We start from the raw sequence: 11970 nt of genomic DNA, 5'->3' as shown, positions 1-11970 counted from the left end.
CTCCACTTCATCGATGTAGCCACTACCTATGCTCTGTCATCTCAATGACCCGTCCTTAGTTCCTGCTGCCAGAGCCCTCTACCCCCCCCCCATTTATATCTCTCTTACAACCTGCCTGCCCCCCATGCAGCTCTGCACTCTGTCACCCGTCCTGGTCCTACCGCCTAACTCTCCTTCCACCTGGCTATCATTCTGTTCAGCCTCGGTTCCTTCCTGTCGCACCCCGAGGACCTCTTTGCCTCGTGTTCTGTGCACCACGCTTTACCCATACTCTTGTGACCTCCACCTTCAGATTCTCGCTGTACGGGCATTCCATCAAGCCAGCAAACCTCCTTCCTGCAGACTGCATCTCAGTATTTGGAAGCTAGAATTGGACCCTCCTATCTTGACAATGGTTTTCACGTCAATATTACATGTGTGTAACTCTCCATCCTCGCTGTGTTTTGAATCTTACTTACCTGCAACCACTGATTCACTTTGCAACCTTGCCATGTGTGGCATCTTACCTACATGCAACCACTGATTGTAGTTACCCTTACTTGCTTAGTCTTAATTTCATGTCTGCATGCCTTAAATAGCCCTTTATTTCATGAGGCGAGCCTTTTCCCGGCTGGAGGTCCTCATACCTGCTTGTCACAAGTGCATGTCCGGTCTTTCCTTAATGCAGTTTACCTACTTGTTCCTGCACTTTTTGTACTTGTTTTGCATGCAACGCACCTCTCACCTTCTTCCCTTCTTCACTTCCCTTCCTCCACCCTCTTTTTTCATGTTTAGCACTTGCATGTTCCAAATCATCTCACGACCTAGTCAGAACGATGTTGTTTCCTTCCCTTCTGCCCCCTTCCTGCGCTGCTCCACCTCCCCCTCTCCTGCTCTCATGCTATAGCACATGCACGTTCCAAATGTTTCAAGACCTTTTAAGAACGCTTTGTTTTAGTTTTTTACACTCTCATCATCTTTATCACCCCTTGTGTTGATGTTCCTTGAAACACAATTTGCTGTATAGTGCACATTACAAATAACCAATAACTAAATAAATAAATAATGTGCCTTCAGTGGTTAAGTACTGAAAGATCAGGTGTTTTGCTTACTCAAGGCAGACAAAGGGTTTTAAACATTTGTTACATTTGAATGTCTACCGACATTGACCTTTTCCTGGGTGATGCGCCTTATTACAGAGTCTGGACTGAGATGAGGAAGAGTAGGACTTAGGGTAATGAAGATTACTGATAAGTAATCAGAGTGTTAGTGAAAAGGCATATAATCTTAGAAACAGTGGCTTGCATTTGGAGACATGGGGCCTCATTACGACTGTGCCAGTCCGGAAACACCGGTGCCGGTAAGCCTACTGGCACCAGTGTTTCCGGACCGGCACAGTACAACTCTGCGGGTGGGTGCCGTCCCACCCGCCAGGGTCAGATATGGCGGGTGGAACAGCACCCGCCCGCAGAGTTTCACAGAAGCACCGGCACCGTTATTAACAGTGCCGGTGCTTCCGTTTTCCCCATTCCCATTGAGTGCTATGGGATTCAATGAGAATGGGGAATTACATAATTACAGGTACCTGATTTCCTGGCCGCCGGACTCGGAATAACTCAGTGGCACTGGCAAGTAAGGCGCTGGACAATCATTACAGGTTTGGCGGCAACCTGCCGGTTTTACTGGCAAGGTTACCGCCAGACCTGTAATGAGGTCCACGGTCTCTGAATTTCTATACAAGAAGGCAGTTGCTAGAGGATTTGTAGACTAAAGACACTTGGAATGACAGGGCACCTTCAGGACGAGCTGAGAATGCATTTTAGCATCAGATGCAAATCATGACAGGGAGTTTGATTCTAAAAGGGGTGAGTATTACAGAATAATAATTTGATAGCACTTTCTGAATGACCTTTTGTTATTGAAGATATGGTCATTGCCAGGTCCAATTATTACCTGGCATTGAAGCGGAACATGGTCGGTCCTGTTAGGTATAACAACAAATGTGGGGTGGCATGATTTTGTAGTATTTTGATAAATCAACTGACTATTTCTGAAATTATTGGGCATCAAATGTAGTAGAAATTGAAATCCAAGCCATTTTACGGTTGTCATTGCACCGCTAGCTGTTCAATTGCGATGTACGTGACGATTTCGTATACGAAAATGTCAAATTCGAAAATCATAAATTTGACAAGCCCTTAAAGAAAGAATCTTGTACATGACATCCCGCCCGCTATCCTCCAAACCCCCTACCCTTAAAAACGTACCTCCTGCTCCCCACTTACCTGTGTTTCCTCTGCACGGCCATGGCTCTGTCCCTGTGATACGAGTTCTGCCTCACCATTCAGGGACAGAACTTCCACTGCAGGGTCCGTTTATTTTCTGAAAATCCTTCTTTGTCCCCCACTTTTCTCTTTTATGGAAGTGGGGGACAACCCTGCCAGCCCCGAATTCCCTTAATGTCAATGCAGGTAAGCGGGGGAAACCCCCACAACTGACGCTCCTATTCTTCAACATTTTTTTTTTTTTTTTACACTGCCGAATTCAGCATTTTCTCGCATGCGTTTTTTTCTATTCTACATTTTGAGCGGATACCGTTCAATTTTACTGCCGGTGGACTTTGGCAGTAGTGTTGGCAGTCCACAGCAGCAAATTCTGCTTTCCTTTCCTTGCCGAAGTCTTTTTTCACTGCCTGTTCATGTGTGAGGAGGAGCCAGCCTACATAACCTGCTTGCCGCCGCAGAGCGGCCGCAGAGTTTGGCAGTACAGTTGGCAGTCCACGGCAGAAATGCCTGCTTTACTTTCCTTGCCAAAGTCTTTTTACACTGCCTGTTCGTGTGTGAGGAGGAGCCAGCCTACATAACCTGTTTGCCGCCGCGGAGCGGCCGCAGAGTTTGGCAGTAGAGTTGGCAGGCCACGGCAGTCTCCGGCACACAATGGCAATGCGACGGGCTACAGAAGAGGAGGGGAGGCGTCTGAGAAGTCAACGCCACCGAGGGGATGCTAACAATGGTTTGGGGCATAGAAGCCCTCTGAAACCTGATCGCCACGTTCCAATCGGAGGTAAGACTGTAACTGACAAACCTGATGAAAACGCTTCATATACGAACATTTTGTTGCAAAGTATCTTAACGCACTCATCGATGGAAACCCCAGTCCCCTCCTGCCATATAACAGTCTGTCCCCCCTGACCGTCTCCTACACGCTCCCCTCAACAAATCGATCCGCCTACGGTTCGTGAAAGAGCCGAAGTACACGAGATGGGGGTTGGGGTTGGAGGGAGGACCCCCCCCCGTCTCGATCTGAAAACAGCCGCCCCGCCCATGGAAGCAAGCGACATGGAATTGACAGCCGGCTATCCTGGAAAATCCATAATACTGGGAGACGTCCCGTGTGTTGAGCCACTGCCCATCAACACATCCAAAACCACACACGTTGAAGCTCCTCTGGGGCCTCAAACGACTTCGGATTTGGAATCAGATTTCCAAAACGAATCACAGGAATCAAACCAAACACAAGTCATAATTGATATCCACCCTATACCTAACACAAAAGACATTGGGAGCACTTCCCTATGAACATCCAAAGATGAAATGCAAAACGCAGATTTTTTCAACCATTCTGAACTTGCTATAGACACATCAGACACTTCAATTACCGTGTTTGAACACAGCGAACTCCTGGATGCAACAATAGTCCCAGAAAAACTTCTAAATTCAACGGATATAGACAATCATCAAAATAATCAAAGCGACAAAACAATAGCAACAAAAAAACACCTGTTTTAAAGAAACACCCCTTAAACGAAAAGAAGACTTTAAAACTAATGAATAAGAACGGAATGATGCATGGAACACTCCCAGCAATTTTAAAGAAAAAAGAGTCACTACAAAGATTCAAAGACAACGATGACAAATCAAAAAGAACATACAAAAAAATGAATTCAAAGAAAAAGAATATTGCTCCAGAAGAATCTGTCTTCTGCTGTTTTTTTGTTTTTTTTAAACACGGAGAACAGCAACATTGGGTGAACTGTCTGATGTTGAAATATTACAAGGAGCGGATCTAACTCCAACTTGGCACTTACCGGATTCACAAGCTTTCACATGGGCAGGCATAGATACAGAAAAGAACACTCAGCGCGAACCCATGAATGGGCAACTGTGTCCTCCACAAATAGTGGGACGGACTAATGAACAGGAGCCCTGCCCAGAGGTCAAAGGACACAATCAAACCCCTGATAACTTTCAGAACAAAGGGGATAGCGTCCCAGGGATGGACTCTGGAATAAGTCCACTGGAATCCACCGCAGGAATCCAAAAAGCATATGAGGGAGTCTCCTGTCATACACCTCTGCGTGTGGGAATTAATAATCATCCCAAAACAAGATGGTGAAGAGGGACACAAGGCTAAAAAGACTGATGAGGGAGAGCCAACGATATCATTGATATCCACGGATACATCATCATTGGAAGAGCTGCCGCCTGATGCAAAAACCACAAGCTCTATTCCAGAGTCGGCCCTTTGAAACCTCAAGTGCAGAAGGATACATGCATGCTTCCTGACAATGAACTTAATGACTCCACTCCAAGAGTTAGTAGAAACTTAGAACCAGTAAATACATCTACACACCAGTCTTCGAGAAGGAGACCATCATCCAGACTTTCGGAACTTATAGAAAAGGACACCCCTTCTAAAAAAACGTATCTGATGGCTTTGATGTCTACATTTACATTGCTTTGGCACCGTTTTCAAAACTTTATGAGGGAATTAACAACACATAAAGGATCATTCTACACTGATCGCTATGACACATACGAAAATGACTTATTTGGAAGGCTATATTATGGCGTGTGAAAAATTGAAACAACCTGGAGATAAGAACACGCCGTATACTAAAGACTGTGCTAAACCTCAAACGAAGGATCAAAGTACAGAAACAGAGAACTTGAGCTTACTATCATCAAGTACCCAAACGCTACTGATGAAAGAGGTAGAATTGAAACAACTGAAAATACCTCATGATAATCAAACAGGAGAAGCGTCTTTATTTTGCAAACCTAAAGAGAAGAGTATAAACAAAAGCGACACCCAATCACAACTCAGCCTTCCCATGCCATGTAAAATCAAATATCGAAGAAAATGACATAAGACCTTTGAAGTCAACCTCAAAAAATACAACCTCAAACGGGTGTGTAGTGTTGGAGCTGAAAGGAACTAAAAACAATCAACTAATAGAAGAAGTATTGCTTAATCAAATGCAAAACAAAAAAGTGTCTAAAGAAGATATATACCCGGTATTCTTGCCATCAATTAATGCCAAAGGGTTAGGAAAAAGGAGTGTAACCTTCGAAGAGAAGTCGGCTCAAAACAGACAAATACTGAACTGATCGATGAAAGTGAAGACGAGAGAGCTCTCTCAGTCCTAGCGCAAACAGGAAACACAAAAAAAAAGGCATTGGAACCAATTGTAAAATCAGTCTCCTCTAATTCTAATACCTTTTCCAGATCAAACCGCACAGTGACTGACCAGCTCGGGAACATTTCTGTTGACCTTATGGATTTATTAAAGTACTCAAAAGCGGACTCGGAGCCTGATCTTTACTGCCTGCGGGAGGAAACCCGACAATCGCAAAAGTTAAACAAAGAGATTAAAAGAGATACAACGGGTAATTATTCTCCTCCTTTATGTCATTGGCTACAAGGATGGAATAGGTGGAAATGTCCCGTCAAGGGAGACCAACCACCGCGACCCGTGAGAAGCAATCGGCTCCTACGGGGTCAAGAAACCCTCAAGAACACAATATATCATCAAACACTCCTACCTTCAATCATCACTCAGATCTCTGGGGGGAAAAGAAACACAGATCCCCAACCTCTAGGGAAAGAAAGAGATGGAGATAGAATCACGATTTAAAAAGTGATAACGATAATGAAAATACGAGAGGTCTGCAAGACCGCAAAAGATCAAAGTCAAGAGAGACAACAAAAAGGGGGGAAAGGCTCACTTATAAGGAAGAAATAAAAAGTGAAAGAAACTTCCTCCTTAAAGCAATTGAAAAATCAGATGCAGCCATTTTAAACAGGAGAAACATTTTGATTTTGTTCCACTGCATCCCCTCCTTAAGAGTAATTAGAACAGAGGACATAGAAATTGTGGAGTTTGGAGTAAAAGACAAACTGGACAACGTTTATTTACATGTACCCTCTTTGGTGTACGTTCACTAATACTACAAGCAGCTGAAAGCTTCATAATATTAGGTTACGATCTAACAGAATGCGGCACAAATGCCCAAATACTGGATACAAATAATTTTTCTAAAAAACAGTTTTAAAATCACAAACAACGACATGTCCTCGTGCTAGAACAACAGAGTGCAAAGAGGACTCTATTTTGGACCTATCGCAAACAGAGAAAAAAGATGAAGAAAACTCCAGAACAAACCAGGAAGGAGACCAACCTCTACATGATAAAACATTAAAAGGACTCCAAACACTATCCAAAACAGAAAATACCAAACAGTATTTGGATCCCTCGAACATGGGTCGAATACCCAAAGGTCCCCTCCCGAAATTGCGGATAACATTCGCACCACAACCAGTGAGAACTGTATCAAACCTTAAACAAAACAGAGAGAAAGAACATGGTCAAATCACGGAAAGGAAAACAATCGACATGGATTTCAAGAGCTATAGAGTCGGGAAAACGAAGTTAGCAACCACAGGAAGGATCACCAAGAGAGGACCAAATTAGGACCGCTCAGAAGAAGGGGCCTCACTTAAAGTTCGGATCATAGAAAACAAGAGGTTTTGCACACTTATTGAGACCCAAGGGTGTTCGATTGGGCGACTATGACATGCTATGTCTCCAAGAGACCTGGCTAAGAGGCCAACTGCATATGGACGGATTTGAAACTTTTCTTGCACCGGCGGCAAAGGGGGTCTTTGGCCACCCTTCTTTGGGTCTTTTGACCTGGGTAAGGTTGCATAACGAACTACGAGTAACAAAGGTGATAGAATCATCTTTATTTTTCCAGGTCCTTCAACTCAGGTGGGAAGGGAGTTACCACCATTCGAACCATCCTAGTGACAAGGAGATAATAATAATTACTCATACTGGAACCCCTTGGCTCAAAGTGATGAACATGAATATGATCTGTCTCACCTGATAATATGTGGAGACTTAAATTTAATCTATCCAGACGTCATACAAGGAAACATCACCCGTACCCCTAAAACATTGGCAATCAAAAGAGGTGCAAAATGGGCAAAAGTAATGAAAGTACATGATCTGTATAACCTCCACTTTTTAAGAGGAAAGTACGAATATTACGTCCCAACTTGGGAAAAGATGCTACTGCTATATTAGATCACATTTTTGTCACACGTGAACATCTTTCCCACATTACCAAATTTCAAATCATACCTACTGAAAACAGTGATCATAACATGCTAGAATTGACGTGGATATAATTTCAGGAAATAAGAAGACAGATGCAACAGTCAATTGAAGAATCCAGTGGAAGAATAAAACTTAAAGTCAATGCAGGTGATGTGGGAAAGCTGACTGAAATATACACTAAGGTAGACGCAAACAAGGGCCAAATCACCTCTGACTTTGAACAGCATCTAAACATATACCGGCACTCGGTTAAGAATTCAAAAACAAACCTGAATGGTATGACCCACACCTACGATAAAGATTTGGTTGAAGAGAGGAAAAATTTGAGGAAAGCGATCAGCTTGTCAAAAAAAAAACAAGTCTATAAAGGACATAGAATCAGCAGTCATAGCAAAGAGGTCTTATACAAACTGGCTAAAATCGCACAAAGCATCAATGTATCAAGCCGATGCAGAAAGATTTTTACAATTGACAAACAGACGAAACGCAAGGGAATTCTGGCTAGCCATAAAAACATCGACAAATGGCACAGCTAATCAACTTAGTCATGTGGGTGAACAGAAGTGGATAAACCACTTCACAGAAGATTTAAAAAATCCAAACATAGGGAATTCTCAAACCCAGAACAAGACAGAAGTGAAATGGACACTCCCTATTGACATAACATCTATCGAAATGGAAATTCGAAAATTTAATAATTCCAGGGCGCCGGGGCCAGACGATTTAACAAATGCCCACTTGAAACAAGCACCGGAGGAATGGGCCTTGTACACTAAAACTGTCTTCGATACAATCACAAGAACGAAAACAATACCCTTATCATGGAAGAAAGCGACTATAGTTCCAATATATAAGTCCAGCCTGAGAGACAACCCTAAGAACTATAGACCAAGAGCATTGTTTGACGTTATTGGCAAGCTTTACGGTTCAACCTTATTAGACCTTTTTCAAAACTGGGCTGACGACACAAAGGTTACAGACCCATTTGCAATCAGGGTTTGTTAAAAACGTCGGAACCTTAGCGAACATCTTCCTAATTAACATCTTAAAAGGGAAAACCAAGGGAGGCGGACCTTCGATCTATGTGGCCTTCGTTGACCTGGTCCAGGCTTTTGACCAGGTCAACAGGGAGCACCTTTGGAAGAAGCTGATTAATTAAAATTAATGAGTGTCTAGACAACATCCTGGAACAAATTCAGGTGCTCTATTCTGAAAACCTCAATATCTGTGCGATTAAACCACCTGGGAACCATCTCAAAAACCCATTTAAACATCAGGGGTTAAGCAGGGATGCCCACTAGTGCCTGCCCTGTTTAACGCCTACCTATGCGATTTTAGAGACTCAGAGCTGCTGGTAAGATCTTTCCTGCCGAAATTTGGTGGGATTAAGATTTCTCGTCTTTTATACGCCAATATTCTAATCATATTAGATCAAACACCTATAGGCCTGCAAAGGCAGCTAGACAACTTGAGTGTGTATATAAGAAAAAACAACCTGGAAATCAACACAACCAAAACACAGATAATGACATTCCAAAAATCGTTGAAACCAAATGCCAACTTTATATGGCTTCTGGAGGGAGCAAAAATTCAGACGGTTGCAGAATTCAAATATTTGGGTGTCATCATAAGTAACAACCCCACAGAAAAGAATATGCAACCAAATTTGTGGGATAAGATGAAGAGACTGGCTTCCCAAGCAAAGAAAATCAAAAGAACATTTTGCACATTTTTACTGCAACCGATAATTCAGTTCTATCGAATGAAGGTTGTACCAACAATTGTGTATGGAGCAGAAGCCTTTTTAAACCTTCCAGATGATCTATGGCAGAAACTTGAAAGCTTCTTCTGGAGGTACCTGCTGAATTTACCACCATCAACACCTATGGTCCTAATCAGAAGGGAATTGTGTATCTCCTCATTAAACGCCATTCTAGAAAGAAACCGACTAATGCTTTTTAGAAAGGTGATTCTTCCCAAACGACCGGCAATCTTCAATATTATCCATGATGAACTGTATGATCCGAACTCAAGACTCTTAAAACCATGGGTACAGAAAATTACTTACACTCTAACTGACATAGGATCATCGGAAACTGAACTCATAAATAACCCAATAAAAGTGACAACAAAATTAGAAACATGGGATTGGATAAAAACTGAAGACACGGCAGCCACGTACAAATCAGTGGCTCATATTTTACCAGTAAGCAGAAAATTGAATGATACAAAATCTTATCTGAGGAAATTTCTGAATAGACAGTCCCGACAAACCTTCATGAGAGCTCGCCTGAACACCACTGCAACAAATGAAATAAGAGCCATTAGTGGGTTATCAACTACAAACTCATGCCGCTTTTGTGAGATGAGGGACCAAAAGGAAACCATCAGACACCCGCTACTGAACTGTAAGGGTCTGGAGAAAGAGAGAACGATCCATATGATGCATCTGTTTAAAGACTTATCTTATTATGATGAAGAGACTTGGTGGAACTGCCTAATGGAGGGAGAAAGAACTACTGAGACCATTGCAGTTACTCAATTTCTACAGAACATTCACATTACGAAAACCTAGAATCAACCTAACTTTCTCTGAAAAAACAAAAGGCTGACCATCAACCATTTTAACAAGAACATTTTTGCTCTCTCTTTCAGGGACGTTTAAAAAGATGTGACGTAAGAATTTTTATAATAAATAAATAAATACACAAATAAATAAATAAATTGTACTGCCTCAAATTTGCAGATGTCCGAGAAATATCATGTCTTGATGTCAGTGGGACTACCAAATCAGGTATTTAAGCTAGAAGGGGGCCCTGAGGTTTAGGATATGTTGCATGTACTGCTGATACTGTTCTTCATGAAGTTGTGAACTTCTCGTCTGCTGAAGGTTGGAATGGAATTGGTCAGATCTAGGATTTCAGTTAAGGTAAGATTTTGTTTTCTGAATTATTTCAGACTGTTAAGACTGGCACTCACCAACCGAATGAGGAAATGATGAACAGTGCTCTAAATAGTACTTCAGCATTTATGCCTCGATATAGCAGTTTTCTGAAATTTATAATACAGTTCTGTGGTTATATTTCTATTAAGAAGTAGATGTAAATGGGTATTCATGTAATATGCATCACTGCCTTTTTAAAACAATTTAGATGTGCAACTTACTGAACGAGCTGGAAATTGCTGATGACCTATAAAGCAGTAGCAAACGAAGCCAGGTATCATTGGGCATGACATCTTTTTCATGCAATGCCTCACATACCACAATGTAGGTTTGTGGGCATCTGGTATTAGGTATCAAGAATGTTATACGTGAATCATATGAATTCTAAATCGTGCATGCAGCATTGTAACATTGCCCAATGCTTGCTAAGACCTACATTTTACAGTGACACACAATTGATTCAATACATTGTTAGGCATGTAAGGAATATTAGCCTTACAATGTGCCTCATTACGATGTTGGAGGTAGCCATGCCGTTTATACCGGCATGGCTACCCTCAAACTCTGGTCCGGCTCTGGGTCTTGCGAAATGGGAATTACCAGGCCATTCTGACCTCGGCGGGCCCGGTAATTCCCCTTGCGCCGAACCCATAGCCGGTACATCCCCATTCCCATTTCAGCCCCCATAGTATGGGGAGGATGGTAGCAGCGGTACCGTTCATAACAGTACCGCTGGTACCATCCAGTTCTGTTCGAGGGTGCAGCTCTGCACGCCTGGTCTGACCAGGCATGCAGAGTGGTACCCGCAAGCAGAACTCGTAATGTGGTGGCATGGTAACAACGACGCCGGTAGCACTACCAGTGCTGTTGATGCCTTACCGCCACAATCGTAATGAGGCCCTATGTTTAATCTCACTGACCTGGCACCTCTAATCTAACACCCCCTGTTCACAATGATCCTACGCTAATAATCAGGGCAAGAAACAGGCTGTATTTGGTCCTAATACCCTGTTTTATTAAATTAGTAAATATAAACCAAAAGTGGTCCCCTAATTTGCGCTTGGGAAGTCACCCACAATAATCTTTGCAAACAAGTAAAAGTTATTTGGATACAGTAAAATAAAACCTGTCTGCTTTTTCTCACTAGCTGCCAATGCACACAAACATCCATTCATATAAATACAATCTACGTATATTCTAGAACCTAATGTATAATATATCTTTAACTTATTGCTGGCAAGTTAATGCATTTTATTTTCTCCATCATCAGTAAGAGTTGACATGAGAGAAAGATTTCAAATGGGCATTTATCTGGATTTGCTTTCACGCCATTGACAAATATTGGCATCAGAGAAAATCTACATCATATACATCACATTTAATTACTAGTTCTCCTGTATGAGGTATTCTCCTCTATATATGCTGTTGTTCATTTATAATGTAGGCATGTATGTAAAACAAATGTTAACGTATTGAACTGATAATCTATAGACTTGGGTTTGGGAAGTGTGCTTTCATTTTTGGACAGAATAACCTAAGGATTCCATTTAAAGTCATATGAGCATGAAAATCTAATTCTCGGAAGACATAAAGTGCAGAGTAATCCTAATAGAAAGATTTCAATTGTAACTTAAATTGCATTATT

This window comes from Ambystoma mexicanum, chromosome 3q (genome assembly GCF_040938575.1).
Source record: "Ambystoma mexicanum isolate Mex_15411 chromosome 3q, UKY_AmexF1_1, whole genome shotgun sequence".
In the NCBI taxonomy this organism is placed as follows: domain Eukaryota; kingdom Metazoa; phylum Chordata; class Amphibia; order Caudata; family Ambystomatidae; genus Ambystoma; species Ambystoma mexicanum.
The sequence above is the reverse complement of the archived record's forward strand: the minus strand, read 5'-3'. Positions refer to the sequence as shown.